Source organism: Heptranchias perlo, chromosome 31 (assembly GCF_035084215.1).
Source record: "Heptranchias perlo isolate sHepPer1 chromosome 31, sHepPer1.hap1, whole genome shotgun sequence".
In the NCBI taxonomy this organism is placed as follows: Eukaryota; Metazoa; Chordata; class Chondrichthyes; order Hexanchiformes; family Hexanchidae; genus Heptranchias; species Heptranchias perlo.
Window position 1 is genome coordinate 9,338,472 of NC_090355.1, and position 21,014 is coordinate 9,359,485.

General features: G+C 43.5%; 1 long non-coding RNA gene across 1 annotated transcript in view; it reads left to right on the plus strand.

Moving 5' to 3' along the window:
• LOC137300391 (uncharacterized) overlaps positions 1 to 20,811 on the plus strand; it is a 130,870-nt gene extending 110,059 nt beyond the window's left edge. Inside the window, exon 3 of the long non-coding RNA XR_010958067.1 lies at positions 20,387 to 20,811. This is a non-coding gene — a long non-coding RNA (uncharacterized lncRNA). The remainder of the gene's footprint in view (positions 1 to 20,386) is intronic.
• The last annotated feature ends 203 nt before the right edge of the window (positions 20,812 to 21,014 follow it).

Sequence of the window (21,014 nt, forward strand, 5' to 3'; positions counted from 1 at the left end):
CTGCAAGTTCAACATTGCCAACACACTGAGCACAGTAAGTTCACTGCTTTCCCTTTTCACATGCACTTTTAAGTTCTATTCTCATTTGTTTGAAAGCAGAGCTCTGTTAGCTTAAATAAACAAAGGTTAAAAAACGAGGTAATAGCGCAGTGCTAACAATGCATGTCAACTAATAGATAAGTTTAAATGTTAAGAGCATTGCATTAAATATTGGACCATGATGTGACAAAAGCACAGCATTTTTGTCTATCATGTATCAGAGTATTGTTTTTCTTTCTGCTGCAACACATTGAGTTAAAATGGGTTAGCTAGCTTTTTGGCAATTTTAAGCTAACTCGCCAGGTGGAAATCCCATGGGATCGGATGGATCACCAGTTTTACACTCCGTCTAATATTATTCTCCATCGACTTCACTGGAGAGTATAATCGGGCAGGGTGTAAAACCATTGTCCCCGATCCCATCAGTTTCCCGACGGGCGGGTGAGGTTAAAATTACCCCCATTGCGTCTGGACAGGTGTCTGATGGAGGGGCCAATCAGCTTATGTGTTTTATTTGTAAATCCATTTGATTTGCAGCACTTCTTGTGTTTGAGACGTACAGTTAAATTTTCTTTGTCCCAATCATTTTTATAAAAAGTATTTCTCAGCTTGTCTTGCTCAAATTAAGTCATGGCCTGAAGTCATGTAAGAGAGAGAGAGAGAGACTCCATTAGTGGTCAGACACAAGCCACCACATAAATGTTAATATTCAAGAACCTGCTTTCTGGTCCAGTTTACATTATAGTTCAGTGTGGCATAGGCAACTATGTGTTATCTTTCTATTTTCCCAGGAGAAATAGTTAAGCCTGTAACTACTGTAAATCTACAGTGTGTCATTGCTGCTATTCGCTTATCCAGTTAAAGGGTAATAAGTTTGTTTGGCTATATAGAATCTAAGCCATAGTCTAGTGATGTGTTTAGTCCACTGCCTTCTGAAGTCAAGGAAGATTATGTGAGGGAATGTAACCAGTTGGCAAAATACAGTAACAAGGATTCTCTGTTTGATCCATGAAAGAAATTGCAGTCAAGTACAATGCTCTCAAAACACATGAGCACTTTCTAGCAGGGATCACTGATGAGGGGCTGGAGTTTTGCCTAATATCCCCTTCCCCCAACACAGGGCGCTTGAGACCACTGGAAAATCCAACACCGTCCTCTGCCAACTCAATTGAGAACAGCTTGCCCAGCACAGGCCAGACATCAAACCTGAGAACTTCATTTTTGAAGTTTGTTGACGAGAACTTTCTTGACCAGTATGTTTCCAGCCCAACGAGGAAGGAGGCATTGCTGGATTTGGTTCTGGGAAATGAGGCGGGCCAATTGGAGCAAGTGTAAGTGGGGGAACATTTAGGGAACAGCGATCATAGTGTCATAAGGTTTAGAATAGCTATAGAAAAGGACATGGACCATTCTCGAGTAAAAAAAAAAATACTCAATTGGAGGAGGGCCAATTTCAGTGGGATGAGAACAGATCTGACCCGGGTAAATTGGAATCAAAGATTGGCAGGCAAAAGTGTAATTGAACAATGGGTGGCCTTTAAAGAGAAGATGGCTTGGATACAGTCTAGGTACATTCCTAGTTGGCCTACTTGAGAAAGGTAGGGCAACTAAAACCGGAGCTCTCTGGATGACAAAAGAGATAGAGAGTAAGATGAAGCAGAAAAAAGGGGCATATAACAGATGTCGGCTTGACAACACAAGGGAGAACCAGGCTGAATACAGAAAGTTCAGAGGGGAAGTGAGAAAGGAAATAAGAGGGGCAAAGAGACAATACGAGAATAGAATGGCAGCAAACATAAAAGGGAATCCAAAAGACTTCCATAGGCAAGTAAACAGTAAACGGGTAGTAATAGGAGAGGTGGGGCCGATTAGGGACGAGAAAGGAGATCTACTCATGGAGGCAGAGGCCATGGCCGAGGTATTAAATGAGTACTTTGCATCTGTCCTTACCAAGGAAGAAGATGCTGCCAGAGTCTCAGTAAAGGAAGATGCAGTTGAGATAATGGATGGGTTAAAATTGATAAATAGGAGGTATTAGAAAGGCTAGCTGTACTTAAAGTAGATAAGTCACCCGGTCCCGATAGGATGCACCCTAGGTTGCAGAGGGAAGTAAGGGTGCAAATTGTGGAGGTACTGACCATAATCTTCCAAACATCCTTAGATACGGAGGTGGTGACAGAGCACTGGGGAATTGCAAATGTTACAGCCTTGTTCAAAAAAAGGTGTAAGGATAAACCCAGCAAATATATGCCAGTCAGTTTAACCTTGATGATGAGGAAACTTTTAGAAACGATAATCCGGGACAGAATTAGCAGTCACTTGGACAAGTGTGGATTGATTAGAGAAAGCCAGCACAGATTTGTAAAAGGTAAATCGTGTTCAACTAACTTGATAGAGTTTTTTGATGAGGTAACAGAGAGGGTAGATGAGGGCAATGCAGTTGATGTGGTGTGTATGGACTTTCAAAAGGCATTTGATAAATTGCTGCATAATAGGTTGTCATCAAGATTGAAGCCCATGGAACAAATGGGGCAGTAGCAGCATGAATACAAAATTGGCTAAGTAACAGTTATCAGAGAATAGTGGTGAACGATTGTTTTTCGGATTGGAGGGAGGTATACAGCGGTGTTCCCCAGGGGTCGGTACTAGGACCGCTGCTTTTCTTGATATATATTAATGACTTGGACTTGGGTGAACAGGGCACAATTTCCAAATTTGCAGATGATACAAAACTTGGAAGTATAATGAACAGTGAGGAGGATAGTGATAGACTTCACGAAGATCTAGACAGGCTGGTGGCATGGGCAAACACATGGCAGATGATGTTTGATGCAGAAAAATGCAAGGTGATACATTTCGGTACGAAGAATGAGGCGAGGCAATGTAAACTAAAAGGCACAATTCTAAAAGGGGTGCAGGAACAGAGCGATTTGGGGGTATATGTACACAAATCATTGAAGGGGGCAGGGCAGGTTGAGAAAGCGGTTAATAACGCATAGGCGATCCTGGGCTTTATAAATAGAGGCATGGAGTACAAAAGCAAGGCAGTCTTGATGATCCTTTCTAAAATACTGGTTCAGCCACAGCTGGAGTATTGTGTCCAGTTCTGGGCACCGCACTTTCGGAAAGATGTTAAGGCCTGAGAGAGGGTGCAGAAGAGATTTACTGGAACGATTTCAGGGATGAGAGACTTTAGTTACGGTGGATAGACTGGAGAAGTTCCCCTTGAAACAGAGGAGATTTGATAGAGGTATTCAAAATCATCAATGATTTAGACAAAGTAGATAGAGAGAAAATGTTCCCATTGGCAGAAGGGTCAAGAACCAGAGGACATGGATTCAAGGTGATTGGCAAAAGAACGAAAGGTGACATGAGGAAAAACTTCTTTACACAGTGAGTGGTTAGGATCTGGAATGCACTGCCTGAGGGGGTGGTGGAGGCAGATTCAATCATGCCTTCAAAAGGGAACTGGATGAGTACTTGAAAGAAAAAAAAATTACAGGGCTAGAGCAGGGGAGTGGGACTTGCTGGATTGATCTTGCATACAGCCGGCGCGGACTCGTTGGGCCAAATGGCCTCCTTCGGTGCTGTAACCTTTCTATGATTCCAACTTCTTGGCCTATGGGGAGTGGTACCACACAAAGTGATGAATCTGAGTCAGCCATCAAATCTGTCTCTTTTTGATGCAAATACTGCTACAACTCATTAAACAACGGTTTAAAAATTACCAATCTTTTCAAAAGAAATTAAATTATCAAATGGTTTAATGAATACCTACAAAAAAGTGAAATTCCTATTCTTAATGGTTAGTTTGACAATTGCCAAGACTGTTCCTCAGGGTTTGCCTCCTTAACCTCAACCTCATGTTGGTCAAAATCCAATCTCCTACTAAACAGTTTCCTCCTAATTCAAAAAACATGCCCTGCTACTTTTCAAAATACATATTTCATTTCAGCAATCCCCCCTCCAAACTCCAGTAGCAATTTATTTAATAAATCTGCAGACACTTTTTGCATTGCCAGTGATTTTCCAGTTTTCCAGTCATGATGCCTTGTTCTGCACTCTGAATTTGTGACAATTAATCCAATTTGTCATTCTTTTTTTCATGATTCCTCCTACATCAATATCAAAATACCAAAATTGGATTAAATACTCAACACTAGTGTGGTGTGAAATCTTGTATATCATTTTTTGCACTTGACATTCATTCTGGGCATTCATTCTAATAATTTGTTTGCCATGCTAGTTGCCCAATGAGACTGTGAGGATTGTTTTGTTCGGCCACCTTTTGTTTGCACAAGGTTTTCTTCAATTTTCTGCTCTCTAAACCATCTTTTGCATCTTTGGGCACAAACATCCATTATCTTCCATTTATCTGCAGTTTGAGATTCTACTATTATGTACACAGCATTACATTGAGAAACATTAAGTCCTTTTTAATAGGAACATAGGAGTGGACCATTCAGCCCCTCTAGCCTTTTTTTTTTATTCGTTCATGGGATGTGGGCGTCACTGACGAGGCCGGCATTCATTGCCCATCCCTAATTGCCCTTGAGAAGGTGGTGGTGAGCTGCCTTCTTGAACCGCTGCAGTCCGTGTGGTGAAGGTTCTCCCACTGTGCTGTTAGGAATGGAGTTCCAGGATTTTGATCCAGCAACGATGAAGGCACAGCGATATATTTCCAAGTCGGGTTGGTGTGTGACTTGGAGGGGAACGTGCAGGTGGTGGTGTTCCCATGTGCCTGCTGCCCTTGTCCTTCTAGGTGGTAGAGGTTGCGGGTTTGGGAGGTGCTGTCGAAGAAGCCTTGGCGAGTTGCTGCAGTGCATCCTGTGGATGGTACACACTGCAGCCACAGTGCACCGGTGGTGAAGGGAGTGAATGTTTAGGGTGGTGGATGGGGTGCCAATCAAGCAGGCTGCTTTGTCCTGGATGGTGTCGAGCTTCTTGAGTGTTGTTGGAGCTGCACTCATCCAGGCAAGTGGAGAGTATTCCATCACACTCCTGACTTGTGCCTTGTAGATGGTGGAAAGGCTTTTGGGGAATCAGGAGGTGAGTCACTCACCACACAGTACCCAGCCTCTGACCTGCTCTTGTAGCCACAGTATTTATATGGCTGGTCCAGTTAAGTTTCTGTTCAATGGTGACCCCCAGGATATTGATGGTGGGGGATTCGGCGATGGTAATACCATTGAATGTCAAGGGGAGGTGGTTATACTCTCTCTTGATGGAGATGTTCATTGCCTGGCACTTGTCTGGCGCGAATGTTACTTGCCACTTAGGAGCCCAAGCCTGGATGCTGTCCAGGTCTTACTGCGTGCGGGCTTGGACTGCTTCATTATCTGAGGGGTTGCGAATGGAACTGAACACTGTGCAATCATCAGCGAACATCCCCATTTCTGACCTTGTGACGGAGGGAAGGTCATTGATGAAGCAACTGAAGATGGTTGGGCCGAGGACACTGCCCTGAGGAACTCCTGCAGCAATGCCCAGGGGCTGAGATGATTGGCCTTCAACAACCACTACCATCTTTCTTTGTGCTAGGTATGACTCCAGCCACTGAAGAGTTTTCCCCCTGATTCCCTTTGACTTCAATTTTACTAGGGCTCCTTGGTGCCACACTCGGGATGTTGTCGGGGCCCATAGCCTTTGTTGTATCCAGTGCTCTCAGCCGTTTCTTGATATCACGTGGAGTGAATCGAATAGTCTGAAGACTGGCTTCCGTGATGGTGGGGATATCGGGAGGAGGCTGAGATGGATCATCCACTCGGCACTTCTGGCTGAAGATGGTTGCAAATGCTTCAGCCTTGTCTTTTGCACTCGTGCTGGACTCCGCCATCATTGAGAATGGGTATGTTTACAGAACCTCCTCCTCCCATTAGTTGTTTAATTGTCCACCACCATTCACGACTGGATGTGGCAGGACTGCAGAGCTTTGATCTGATCCGTTGGTTGTGGAATCGCTTAGCTCTGTCTATAGCATGTTGCTTCTGCTGTTTAGCATGCATGTAGTCCTGAGTTGTAGCTTCACCAGGTTGGCATCTCATTTTTAGGTACGCCTGGTGCTGCTCCTGGCATGCTCTTCTACACTCCTCATTGAACCAGGGTTGATCCCCTGGCTTGTTGGTAATGGTAGAGTGAGGAATATGTCGGGCCATGAGGTTACAGATTGTGCTGGAATACAATTCTGCTGCTGATAGCCCACAGCACCTCATGGATGCCCAGTTTTGAGCTGCTAGATCTGTTCTGAATCTATCCCATTTAGCACGGTGATAGTGCCACACAACACGTTGGATGATGTCCTCAGTGCGAAGACGGGGTTTCGTCTCCACGAGGACTGTGCGGTGGTCACTCCTACCAATACTGTCATGGACAGATGCATTTGCGACAGGTAGATTGGTGAGGACAAGGTCAAGTAGGTTTTTCCCTCATGTTGGTTCGCTCACCACCTGCCGCAGGCCCGTTCCGCTTCTTAACTCCATTGACCCACCTTGGTTCCATAACCCTTAATACCTTATCTAACAAATCTATTAACCTCTTTATCATTGTCGTCAACAAAGATGATAAAGTCAAATTGTGGACACATTCCTCAAGAGTTCCGCCACTTTCCCATTCTGAGGAAACCCATTCATGACCATTTTTTCTTCTTACATAGATATCCATCTTCGATATTGTTTTGGCCTCACTTGTCCCACCCATGGCTTGCACCATTCCCAAACCAAGAGGATATGAAGGTGACCTGTTCCTCTGCCTCTGCCAATGCTGCTCTGTAATTGCTCACCACAACATAAGCAAGAGTAGATGATTGACCCCTCATTTATTTATTTTCATTTCCCTGTGGGAGAATTCTAATCACCAAGCTCAGTATCTCTCCTGTCTTCTCTTCCCCTCAGTTGTCTTGGCTGAGATGGTAAACCTGCTATAGGTTAGAATCCATGCCATTGAATTTTGGCACAACAACCAGCGCACTGCCTTCTGTTTTTTAATATCCAGTCATTTTCTCATGCAATGAACAATTTTGCCTCTACTCCTTTAAGCCTAAGTCTTCTCTGGAAGCTTCCTTGTAAGGTAGCAAAATCCTTTTAAAACCTACATTTAAATCAATACTTTAATTTCACCAATGCTGTGACATATTAAAAAAATTGACCATGAAGTCTGTGGGATGTGACAATCCCTTCCTGAATTCATGTTTCCTTTCATTAATCTTTTTTAATCTTTAATAATGATCCTGTGTTGTTTTCATATTATGGCTTCTGAATATTTTTCCAGCCACTAATAGTTTGTTGATTTCTCGCTCCTTAAATAAATCCCCTTTACATCTGTCATCGTTCGTGACGTTCACTATTTTTCATTCGTCTTTTATATTTAATTTCTAACTTTTTTAGTTTTCTAGTTCTGTATTTCTGTCTTCCTCAAGATGACAGATGACATTGCTGGGAAATGGAATGTTTTTTCACTCTTGTACCCAGTGGCAGAATCTGGCACACTGAGGCGAGTTACAGCACAGGTTGCCCAAGGAATAAACCTGTTTGTGCTCTCCAGCAACCATGTGCTTTGACATTAGCCTTCAAGGAGTGACCCTACTGAACTGTTGCAACATCTCCACTTCTCTCACTGGGCATCCATATGTTTTTTGAGAAAGGCTGCCATTTTCCACATAATTATTGTCCATTTTGTGATGTGGACCCGTAGAGAAGAAAGTCTTGCATTTATATAGAGCCTTTCAAAGCACTTCACAACCAAAGTAGTACTTTTGTAATCACTGTTGTAATGTAGGAAACGTGGCAGCCAATTTGTGCACAGCAAGACCTCACAAACAGCAATGTGATGACAACCAGATAATCTGTTGTAGTGATGTTGGTTGAGAGATAAATATTGGCCAGGACACCGGGGGAAAACTCCCCTGATTTTCTTAGAAATAGTGCCATGGGATCTTTTCAGTCAACCTTAGAAGGCAGATGGGGCCTTGGTTTAACGTCTCATCCGAAAGACGGTACCCACCCCCTTTTGTGTTGCACCATCATCCCTTTTGCCATTTAATCACTCCTGCCCTCCACCTTATCCCAGGCCTTCCCCATCATTCTTTCCTTTCTCTTTCCCCCCCCCCCCCACTTTTTCCCCGGCTCTGTGTTTGCTTAAAAATTGTTCATCTCTAACATCTTCCAATTCTGATGAATGGTCATCGACCTGAAACGTTAACTCTGTTTCTCTCTCCAAAGATGCTGCTTGACCTGCTGAGTGTTATTTGCATTTTCTGTTTCCATTTCAATATTTTGTTTTTTGTTAAATTATTCAAACCTTGCTTTTTGACTTCGGATGATCCCATGAATAGTGTCATTTTCTCAAAAGCCTCTCAGCCCGTTACGTTCTGTGAATAATGTAGCTCTTTCCACTTTGCTCCAGTATCATTAGAAGCAACTGTCAGAAATCTCCACGACTTGTGCTTTTCAACCAAACGGGTAACCAAAGGCCGGGAATACTTGGAGATGCAATTTGATTGAAGGATAAAATAGCTGTTTAACTTCAGGAAAAACAAATGCTCTAAAGGTTGATGTTCTTTAATGCATCTGATCGTATGTGGCCACAGAATCTAACTGACTGGAATTGCAGTCTCACAATCGTTTTCTGGAAACGAGTCTGAATATAGATCCATAGCTTTTTCCCGCAGTTTCCCTAAGAAATGCACTAGGAGTAAAGCACATTATTTAAATTGCCATCATTACAAACAGTTGCCTCAGATCTCATTTTTGTACTCAAAATTGCCTCAGGCAGCATATGCTCAACACAGCAAGGATTCCTCTCCAGTACCCGCTGAGCAACACCTGCGAGCTCTCTGCAAATTGCTGCTCAACCACCTCAGAGATTAATGCACGGAGAAATAAACTGGTAAGCAATTTAAACCTTGGCTGCTGAAGTTAGCAATTTTTTTTTTACTCAGTCAGTGCAAGTACATAATTAGAAAGAGCAGCTGGGTTATTGAATAAATAAGAAATTTATGATTATGAATGTTCATTACCAGGCGTTGAGCTTGTTAACAAGGATTATGGCCCTCTCCATTAATTAAAAGTTGATTTTCCTTTTTGTATTCGATTATCTGACTATTAGTGAATATTAATATTAACATTCTTCTGGGTTGCTTTGTAAAATCACAGTTCATAGTATCATAGTCATAGTAGGTACAGCACAGGAGGAGGCCATTCGGCCCATCGTGCCTGTGCCGGCCTTTTGAAAGAGCTTTCCAATTAGTCCCACTCCCCTGCTCTTTCCCTGCAGCCCTGTAAATTTTTTCCCTTCAAGTATTTAACCAATTCCCTTTTAAAAAGTTACTATTGAATCTGCTTCCACCTCCCTTTCAGGCAATGAATTCCAGATCATAACAACTCACTGTGTAAAAATATGTTTCCTCGTGTCGCCCCGGTCCCTTTGCCAATACCTTAAATCTGTGTCCTCTGGTTACCGACCCTTCTGCCACTGGAAACAGTTTCTCCTTATTTACTCAGTCAAAACTGTTCATGATTTTGAACACTTCTATCAAATCTCCTCTTACCTTCTCTGCTCTAAGGAGAACAACCCCCAGTGTCTCTAGTCTCTCCACATAACTGAAGTCCCCCATCCCTGGTATAATTCTAGTAAATCTCTTCTGCACTTTCTCTAAGGCCTTGACATCCTTCCTAAAGTGTGGTGCCCAAAATTGAACACAATACTCCAGCTGAGGCCTAACTAGTGTTTTATAAAGGTTTAGCATGACTTCCTTGCTTTTGTACTCTGTGCCTCTATTAATAAAGCTCAGGATCCCATATGCTTTTTTAACAGCCTTCTCAACTTGCCCTTCCACCTTCAAAGATTTGTGTATGTGCACCCCCTGGTCCCTCTGTTCCTGCACCCCCTTTAAAATTGTACCATTTAGTTTATATTGCCTCTCATTCTTCCGATCAAAATATATCACTTCACATGTCTCTGCATTTCACCAGTCATGTGCCATGTGTCTGCCCATTTCACAGGTCTGTCCACATCCTCCTGAAGTCTGCTACTATCCTCCACATTGTTTACTACATTTCTGAGTTTTGTGTCACCTGCAAACATTGAAATTATACCCTCTATACCCAAGTAGTTTTTCACCTTATCCCTGCCAGCCAACTATTTTTCTGTCAAATCTAAAGGACTTTACCAAGTATGTCAGAACACCCTGGTGCACTTCAATAATTTCCACTTTCATTTTCAATCATCTTAAATGGAGCAATGTGAGCTGTCTGCATTTTAATGAAGATTCTGCTTTATAGCCTGTTGGTTCTGAAAATTATACATAAATTGTCTCACTGCATCACATATTGTGCTACTTGAAACTGCCGATTATGAACCTCTGATGCTAGATCATGTCATGTTACTCTGCTGCACCTGCGATGTCGCATTGGGGACAGCCTCCCTGCAGGTGCCACTGTCTCTCACAGATGCAATGTCGGCCATTTCCACCAGACACAAGTGTCACTTTGGAGAAGCACCTTGTTGATAATTTATATTAAAAAAAATAGCAGATGGTCTGGGTATCAGAGACGCCAACAGATTCAAAGTGACAATCTTCACAATAACACAGCTTTATGCTGCTTCCTTCAAGTTTTCAATGTATGCAAGAATCTAAGTGTTAGATAATTTGTGACTGCTTAGTATCAACACTGATTCTTTGTGTCTTTACTAATTTGGAAATTTCCAAATCTATGTTACTAATATATAATAATCGCACAATGTTTGACTCGTTCCAAGTGATTTGATTAAATGCTGGTTTAACAGCTATTAAAGGTTGTTAGAATTTATATATGCTGTATATTGGCCCGGAATTTGCTCTTAATGTACGAACGGCGCCCACCACTCATTAGATTTAAACTTACTCACAAACGATCCACGGACTTTAGTGCAGGAACTTCCTCCAATGGTGAGATGCAAAAAGTGCAGCATCCTCTCCCAGGCGTCTGTGAGTGGGGAAAGCATCTCGCTGTCCACTCAATCAATCAGATTGAAACATCCTTGACAAGCCGTGCAGACGCAGAATCAGGAAGTGAAAGCTACAACAGTAGATTCAGTGTAAAACCAGTTAGAGAAAGCGAAATAAAGAGAGAGCAAGAAATATTGAATTAAAAGACAAAGAGAAAAGAGACAAAGGAAAAGCAAAAACAAATTAAAACTTTTTTTAAATGTCCATCAAGAATTAAAATTGGAAGGAATGAGACTCCATATTTTTAAAAGTTAATTTTCAGTGCTAGAGTGATTGTTTGGTAGTCGTTAATACTTACCACACTGTTAAAAGTTAGCTTAGACCTAAAAACAAAACTGAGCGTACCTTTTTCCGTGTAGATTAGTTTGTTTCCAGTTGGGCAGTACAGCGGCTTCTCACTGCTCCATTCATTCCAGCTGGCGAGATCAGCCTGCCTGCGCAGCTTTTGGAGGAGCACGGCATCTCATAGAGCAACTCCTGGATTTTTGCGTTTAACTGCATGTGCGCTCACTGGATTTGCTCTTCCATTTGCCCTGAAACAATGTTCAGTGCTCTGTTATTTTAGGAGCAAATTTCAGGCCATAGTTTCAGGACATTCTGGTGATTCTATTTTATGGAGGAGGGAGTAGGGGGGTTTCCACTCAACGTTAAGTGAGTTTATGTTGGAATCAATGGTGAAACAGTCTTAAATTGAAGAGTTATCCTTTTGTCGTTTGTGGTTCAATCTGGAATATTTTTCTTGATTTTTTTTTCAAAAAAGAAAGTTGCCGAGTTAATCTGATGGAGAGTTGATCATGTGTGAAAAGGTTTGAGAAGTTGACGCTTCATTTGACATCAGAGTTTAAAGGTTTTCAAACATTCCAAATTGAGCCTGGCTTTCAAAAGTATCGCTGCCATTGCCAGCAACAAGCAAGAGTCCCCCACCATGTTGTGACAATGTGTACCACAGCACCTCCAACAGTAAATCCTTGGAAAGCATCTCTGGTATATGCGCGTGGCCGAACAGGAAATGTTCAAGACTTCCACCTGGAACCAGGTGACGTACCTGGAACTGGGGGATGTACAAGGCAATCGAGTTATTGGCCCAGAAATTCGGACGAGCCCATTTTTGGGCGCACAGGGATGCAGGCTGCATTCCTGTACATGAATGGTGAGGCCCAAGGCTCCCTGGATATTGGCCCTCGGGCCTCATTAGAATGGAAACTGCGCAGCATCGGAGCCCGCCGGCAAAGAGTAGTGGAAAATTGGGCCACTGTTAGCGTCACGGTGGCCCTCAGGTGAGTGGGTCTGGGGGTTGGGTCCAGGATTGGGAATTGCGGGGATTGGGATCGAAAGGCCAGGGAAGGTTGGGCTTGGGGGTCAGGGAGGAGCACTCCCTGAGTGCAGTCAGTGAAGGAGCTGGTTGCATTCAAGGTAAACCAATCTTCGAGTGGGGTCCTCAAACAGGCATCAGGCCTCTTATTTGCATATTCAAAGGGTCTAACGCCTGCTTTTGGCATGGGTAAAGGATGCCTCTTATTTGTACGGCCCCAATATGGCGGGTGGCGCACTCCCAGCCGGAAATGGGCGCGTGCTCCCTGACCGCCCCATTGGAGCCTTAGTAGTCCGAGTCGTGCCGAAGAAACAGGTGTTGTGCGGCCCAATTGCTAGGCCATTTCTGAGGCCTACATAACAAGATCCCCATACCATGAAGTGACAACACTTCAAAAGTACTTCATTGGCTGCGAAATGCTTTAGATGGTCTGAGGATGGGTAAGGTGTCAAATAAATGCTCCTTCGTTCTTACGTCAATATATACACAAAGGTTGATGAAGCAGGACTCCCCCCAAAATGTGCAAATAAAACACTTTTTTTAAACCCCATGGCTTCACAGAACTGGGTCTCAGAAATCCTTACCTCTCCACTTAAAACAGGAATTTTGAAGTTTCTAAGTCCTCTGAAATCGTGCTGCACACTCCACCACATAACAGATGCTGGGAGTAACACTCTGAAGAATAATATTAAATTGAACTGCATGACAGACTGGCTGCATTTACAACATCCATGTTTGCAGAGATTTATGAGGAACGCTCAAATGACAAGTTCCAAATGGTTGCGATCATCTTTCTATGCACTCCCTCCCCCTGAAAATCCTGTATTGTTTTAGCTTCTCCCCTGGAAGGCTGGCTGTGGGTCAGGTGAATGTTTGTGGTTCCGGCTTTTTTTTTTATTTGTGCGTGGGATGTGGGTGTTGTCGGCAAGGCCAGCATTTATTGCCCATCCCTAATTGCCCTTGAGAAGGTGGTGGTAAGCAACCTTCTTGAACTGCTGCAGTCCATGAGGTGAAGGTTCTCCCACAGTGCTGTTAGGAAGGGAGTTCCAGGATTTTGATCCAGCGATGGTGAAGAAACGGTGATATTTTTCCAAGCCGGGTTGGTGTGTGACTTGGAGGGGAACATGCAGGTGGTGGTGTTCTCATGTGCCTGCTGCCCTTGTCCTTCTAGGTGGTAGAGGTCGTGGGTTTGGGAGGTGCTGTCAAAGAAGCCGAGGCGAGTTGCTGCAGTGCATCCCGTGGATGGTACACACTGTAGCCATGGTGCTTCAGTGATGGAGGGAGTGAATGTTTAGGGTGGTGGATGGGGTGCCAATCAAGCAGGCTGCTTTGTCCTGGATGGTGTCGAGCTTCTTGAGTGTTGTTGGAGCTGCACTAATCCAGGCAAGTGTAGAGTATTCCATCACACTCCTGACTTGTGCCTTGTAGATGGTGGAAAGGCTTTGGGGAGTCAGGAGGTGAGTCACTCGCCACAGAATACCCAGCCTCTGACCTGCTCTTGTAGCCACAGTATTTATGTGGCTGGCCCAGTTAAGTTTCTGGTCAATGGTGACCCCCGGGATGTTTGACGGTGGGGGATTTGACGATGGTAGTACCGTTGAATGTCAAGGGAAGGGGGTTAGACTCTCCCTTGTTGGAGATAGAAACGTAGAAACATACAAAATAAGAGCAGGAGTAGGCCATTCGGCCCTTCGAGCCTGCTTCGCCATTCAATATGATCATGGCTGATCCTCTATCTCAATACCATATTCCCGCTCTCTTCCCATATCCCATGATGCCTTTTGTGTCTAGAAATCTATCTAGTTCCTTCTTAAATATATTCAGTGATTTGACCTCCACAGACTTCTGTGGTAGAGAATTCCACAGGTTCACCACCCTCTGAGTGAAGACATTTCTCCATCTCAGTCCTAAATGTCCTTCTCCATATCCTGAGACTGCGACCCCTCATTCTGGACCCCCCAGCCAGGGGAAACATCCTCCCCGCATCCAGTCTGTCGAGCCCTGTCAGAATTTTATGTTTCAATGAGATCCCCTCTCATTCTTCTAAACCCGAGTGAATACAGGCCGAGTCAACCCAATCTCTCCTCTTACGACAGTCCTGCCATCCCGGGAATCCGTCCAGTGAACCTTCGCTGCACTCCCTCGATGGCAAGTATATCCTTAGGTAAGGAGACCAAAACTGCACGCAATACTCCAGGTGTGGTCTCACCAAGGCCTTGCATAACTGCAGTAAGACCTCTTGCAATGAAGGCCAACATACCATTTCCCTTCCGAACTGCTTGCTGCACCTGCATGTTTGTTTTCAGTGACTGGTGTACAAGGACACCCAGGTCCCTTTGTACATCAACATTTCCCATCTACCATTTAAATAATACTCTGCCTTTCTGTTTTTCCTTCCGAAGTGGATAACTTCACATTTATCCATGTTCTACTGCACCTGCCATGTATTTGCCCATTCACTCAACTTGTCTAAATCGCCTTGAAGCCTCTTTGCATCCTCCTCACAACTCACATTCCCACCTAGTTTTTTGTCGTCAGCAAACTTGGAAATATTACATTTCGTTCCCTCATCCAAATCATTGATATATATTGTGAATAGCTGGGACCCAAGCACTGACCCCTGCGGTACCCCACTAGTCACTGCCTGCCACCCCGAAAAAGACACATTTATTCCTACTCTCTGTTTTCTGTCTATTAACAAATTTTTAATCAATGCCCGAACACTAACCCCAATCCCATGTGCTTTAATTTTGCACAACAATCTCTTATGTGGGACTTTATCAAGGGCCTTCTGAAAATCCAAATGCACCACATCCACTGGTTCTCCCTTATCTATTCTACCAGTTACATCCTCAAAAAACTCCAGTAGGTTTGTCAAACATGTTTTCCGTTCATAAATCCATGTTGACTTTGTCTAATCCCGTTGATATTTTCTAAGTGTCCTGTTATCACATCCTTCATAATAGACTCGAGCAATTTCCCTACTACTGATGTTAAGCTAACTGGTCTGTAGTTCCCTGTTTTCTCTCTCCCTCCTTTTTTAAATAGTGGGGTTACATTTGCCAGCCTCCAATCTGCAGGAACTGTTCCATAATCTATAGAATTTTGGAAGATGACAACCAATGCATCCACTATTTCCATGGCTACCTCTTTTTGTACTCTGGGATGCAGATTATCAGGCCCTGGGGATTTATCGTCTTTCAGTCCCATTAATTTCTCCAGCACTTTTTTTAGTAATACTAATTTCCTTTAATTCCTCCTTCTCACTAGTCCCTTGGTTCCCAACCATTTCTGGGAAGTTAGTTGTGTTCTCTTTCGTGAAGACAGAACCAATGTATATGTTTAATTGCTCTGCCATTTCCTTGTTCCCCATTATAAATTCACTAATCTTTATCTTTTTACATACTTGTAGAAGCTTTTACAGTCCACTTTTATGTTCTTTGCAAGTTTCCTCTCATACTCTATTTTTCCCCTCTTAATCAATCTCTTGGCCCTTTTTTGCTGAATTCTGAACTGCTCCCAATCCTCAGGCTTGCTACTTTTTCTGGCAACTTTATATGACTCCTCTTTGGATTAAAATACTATCCTTAATTTCTTTCATTAGCCATGGTTGGTCCGCTTTTTCTTTTGATCATTGCCTGGCACTTGTCTGGCGCGAATGTTACTTGCCACTTATGAGCCCAAGCCTGGATGTTGTCCAGGTCTTGCTGCATGCGGGCTCGGACTGCTTCATTATTTGAGGGGTTGCGAATGGAACTGAACACTGTGCAATCATCAGTGAACATCCCCATTTTTGACCTTATGATGGAGCTGAAGATGGTTCGGCCGAAGACACTGCCCTGAGGAACTCCTGCAGCAATGTCCTGGGGCTGAGATGATTGCCCTCCAACAACCACTACCATCTTCCTTTGTGCTAGGTATGACTCCAGCCACTGGAGAGTTTTCCCCCTGATTCCCATTGACTTCAATTTTACTAGGGCTCCTTGGTGTCACACTCGGTCAAATGCTGCCTTGATGTCAAGGACAGTCACTCTCACCTCACCTCTGGAATTCAACTCTTTTGTCCATTTTTGGACCAAGGCTGTAATGAAGTCTGGAGCCGAGTGGTCCTGGCAGAATCCAAACTGAGCATTGGTGAGCAGGTTATTGGTAAGTTAATGTCGCTTGATACCACTGTCGACGACACCTTCCATCACTTTGCTGCTGATTGAGAGTAGACTTAGTTGGATTTGTCCTGCTTTTTGTGGACAGGACATACCTGGGCAATTTTCCACATTGTCGGGTAGATGCCAGTATTGTAGCTGTACTGGAACAGCTTGTCTAGAGGCACGGCTACTTCTGGAGCACAAGTCTTCAGCACTACAGCCAGGATGTTGTTGGGGCCCATAGCCTTTGTTGTATCCAGTGCACTCAGCCGTTTCTTGATATCACGTGGAGTGAATCGAATTGGCTGAAGACTGGCTTCTGTGATGGTGGGGATATCGGGAGGAGGCCGAGATGGATCAACCAAGCGGTGCTTCTGGCTATGAGACAGGTGAATGTTTGTGGTTCCAGTTGGGAGACAGGGGAATGTAACTGACTGCTGGGTTCAGTTAGATTCCTGCCCGCCCACAGCAGAATGAGGTCATGGCGATTTTAACCTCTGGGCCTCATTAACATGCTGCCGGCTGACTTATCCATAGAAATTCAGGTGGTCATTGGCCATCTGCCTACACTGAGGTGAGTGTAGGTTCCAGGGTTCCGGGGGGGGGGGGGGTGGAGTCTTGCAGTACGGAAGCGGGGTGGGGTGGAGTGTGGAGCAGCAGAGGCCTACATTTTCCTCCCAGGGCCTGTGGGAGCATTCCTTGGGTTTGCCAACCCTCCAGGCTTGTCCTAGAGTCACCAGGAATTGAAGATTAATGCCCAGGACACTGCTGCAAGCAGCCCAAGAGGAAGATCGTGGGGGCGGCAAACAAATTGTTTTTTTTCATATTCTTTGAACACTTTCATTTATAAAGAAATATTGGAGCTGGGGAAAAAAACGAACAGTCAAGATTAATCTAATTGTGTGACAAGGAGTTTGTTTGCTTTCCAATTGGTGTGGGAAGACAGTGTGCCAGACGACAGATGGACCAATGGTGGGAGTGTGGGGAGGTGGTGGTTCGAGGTGTGAGGTCATGTGATGAAGCCTCCAGGAGTACATACATCCACAGTTGGCAACCCTAACACTCCTGCTCCTCATGACCCCACAAAGGAAAGTTTTTTTTAAAAAAACTTCCCTTTAAATGACCCCTTCAGTTTCCTTTTCTCACTGGACTTCCCCTGATGTGCTGGAATCTCTTCATAGCTGTACGAGATTGTTCAGTCACTGTTTTGACGATGCTCAGTGTGTGCAGTGGTAGTTGATACAGCATGGTACATTGCTGCCCCTGCACCCAGTTCTTTTTCAGTTAAACCGTATGTTTCAATCACAGTTTGCGATATTCTGGCCATCTGATGATCATGTTTGTCCAGACGCTATCTGGTAGGCCAAAAACAAACAACAAAACACCAAGGTCAACGAGATTGTTCACATCTCCTAAAGTTGAACAGCCCAATCATGATTCACCATAGATTCAAGTTGGTTGTGTGATTATTTTCAATCAGAGCTGTAAAATTATAGTTAAACCATAATACGATTTTGAAAAAATATCTGGTTATTAAAATCACTGAATCGGTTGCATGCAAGTTGTTTCTTGCAGCTTTTAGCTATCCAGTCCTGGGATATTTAGTTCATTACTGTATGTTATTAAAATTGACTAACCTTGTAATTACAAAATGATTTTCTGTCTCTGGCATGATAATTATATTGTCAAGTTTATGTGAACAGAATTATGAAACTGATTATTATGGTTGTTTCACAACAGCATCTGTATGACCACAATCACAAAATATAAAAGTCAATTTTATTGCTAAAATATTCACGTTATTGAACTAAACACAGGAAGTTCTCGGTAGGTTGAAAATGTGAAGGTGGGATGGGGGAAGAAAGCTGGCAGTACTGGTGTTTAATATTTTATCTCTGGGCGGCATCATCTGATATGGGGTGGAATTATTGGCTTCATTTGGCTTAGTGTCAGCCCTGGCTCAGTTGGTAGCACTCTCACCTCTGAGTCAGAAGATTGTGGATTCAAGTCCCAGGCCAGAGAATTGAGCACTAAATCTAGGCTGACACTCCAATGTAATATCGAGGGAGTGCTGCACTTTTGGATGAGACATTAAACTGAGGCCGCGTCTGCCCTCTCAGCTGGACGTAAAAGATCCCACCGCACTATTTTGAAGGAGAATGGGGAGTTCTCCCTGGTGTCCTGGCCAATATTTATCCTTCAATCAATATCACTGAAACAGATGATCTGGTCATTATCTCATTGCTGTTTATGGGAACTTGCTGTGCGCAAATTGGTTGCCGCGTTTCCTAACTTACAACAGTGACTACACTTCAAAAGTACTTAATTGGCTGTAAAGCACTTTGGGACATCCTGAGGTCTTAAATGCGCTATATAAATGCAAGTCTTTCTTTTCATAACTGGTCAAAGTTTTTTTTTTAAAGAGTCTCTGCTTAATCCAGATTCCGATAGTTCAGTGGTAGCACAATTGCCTCTGAATCAGAAGGTTGTGGGTTCAAGACCAACTTCAGGACTTGAGCACATAGCCTTGGCTGACACTTAAGTACAGTGCTGATGGAATGCTGTATTCCTGATGGGGCTGTTTGTTGGATGAGATGTTAAACAGGCCCTGTCTACCTGTTCGGTGTAAATGATCCAACGGTACGTTCCTGAAGAGATTCTCTTGGGGTCCTGGCCAAACTTTCTCTTTCAAGCAACATCTCCAAAACAGATTAACTGGTCATTTATCCCATTTGCTGTTTGTAGGACCTTGCTGTGTGTAGATTGGCTGCCCCGCCTGCCTGCAAATCAACAGACACTACCTTCAAAAGTCATTCATTGGCTGCAAAGTACTTTTTAAAAATTTGTTCATTGGATGTGGGCGTCGCTGGCGAGGCCGTCATTTATTGCCCACCCTAATTGCCCTTGAGAAGGTGGTGGTGAGCCGTCTACTTGAACCGCTGCAGTCCGTGTGGTGACGGTTCTCCCACAGTGCTGTTTGGAAAGGAGTTCCAGGATTTTGACCCAGCGACAATGTCGGGATGGTGTGTGACTTGGAGGGGAACGTGCAGGTGGTGTTGTTCCCATGTACCTGCTGCTCTTGTCCTTCTAGGTGGTAGAGGTCGCAGGTTTGGGAGGTGCTGTCGAAGAAGCCTTGGCGAGTTGCTGCAGTGCATCCTGTGGATGGTGCACACTGCAGCCACTGTGCGCCGGTGGTGAAGGGAGTGAATGTTTCGGGTGGTGGATGGGGTGCTTTGTGACCTCCTGAGAATGTGAAAGGCGCCACATAAATTCATTCATTCTCTCTCTCAAGCACTCTCCACGTGTCAGTCAGCTGTTAAGAATATTGGGAAAAAGTTTACATTTTTGCGAATCGTTTAAGTGGAGTGCTGGATTTTGCTTATCTGAGGCACTTGGATTAAAACCGGTTCCAAAAATGACAGGATTACAATACATCACTGTTTGAATACATTTAAAACTTACTCACCTTCAAGCTATTGAGCATTACACAGACACAATGACATATTAAAAACAATTTACTTTTATTTAACTATACTCTCGACAAGTTAATATCTCAGTGAATATAATCATTACAGCACTAGCTGAGTTCAGATCAATATAACAGCAGCAGCTTCAAAAGGAAAGTGTAATTGTTCTTACTGTGGAAATAATTATGATTCAAAATGAGGTCTTTGTACTTTTACTAATGCGGTAGCAGTTTAAAAGGGTTCAATTTTCTTCTGTGGTGCTGGTTTCACATTAATTCTACTTTCTGAATGCTTTGTCCTTAATCCTCTTTTCTCTTCGTTTGTGAGCAGATTTCTTCTTTTATGACTTAATTTTTTAATATTTTGAGAACCTGCTTTCTGTTTGGTGCCTGTCTCTGATTCTGATTCTCATTCTCTCTCTCTCTCTCTCTCTCACCAGCAGGAATTGCTCTTGTCACTGTGTGTTGTGGAACGATAAGCACATTGTAAACCAGTTCAGAAACAATGTTATTCCGCAGAGCGACCAGATCGATTCTTCTCGTGTTGTCATCCCCTTCCTGTCTATCTGAGTTTGTGACTTCCTTTCCCCCCAGTCTTCACTGATGAATCTTTAGCAAAACAGATCAAGGGCTAAATAAAAGATTTCTTGAACTGGAATGGTAATGTGTCCCGGAGTTGTGTGGATGTTAAAATGATCTGAAACCTCAATCCTCTAGACTATATGAGGTTATTTGACTGTCAGAAATTATGTATAATATGCAGTTCGATGGAAGCACTCTCGCCTCTGAATCAGAAGATTGTGAGTTCAAGGCCAACTTCAGGATTGAGCACATGCTTGAAAAAAAGACGTTTGGCTTATTTATTTTAAATAGTTTCTAAATAAAATTAATTCCCCATCTCCTCTCCGACTCGCATTATGTAAATTGTTATTTTCATTCCCCACCAGGTATGATTTCAGAAAGCTCGAGCCCATTCAGCCTCTTAGTTATTGTATTTGCCAAGCCATTGCTTCAGTGGGACAAATAAATAATAAATAAGGGACAAGCACTTAATTTTAAGTGTCTGCT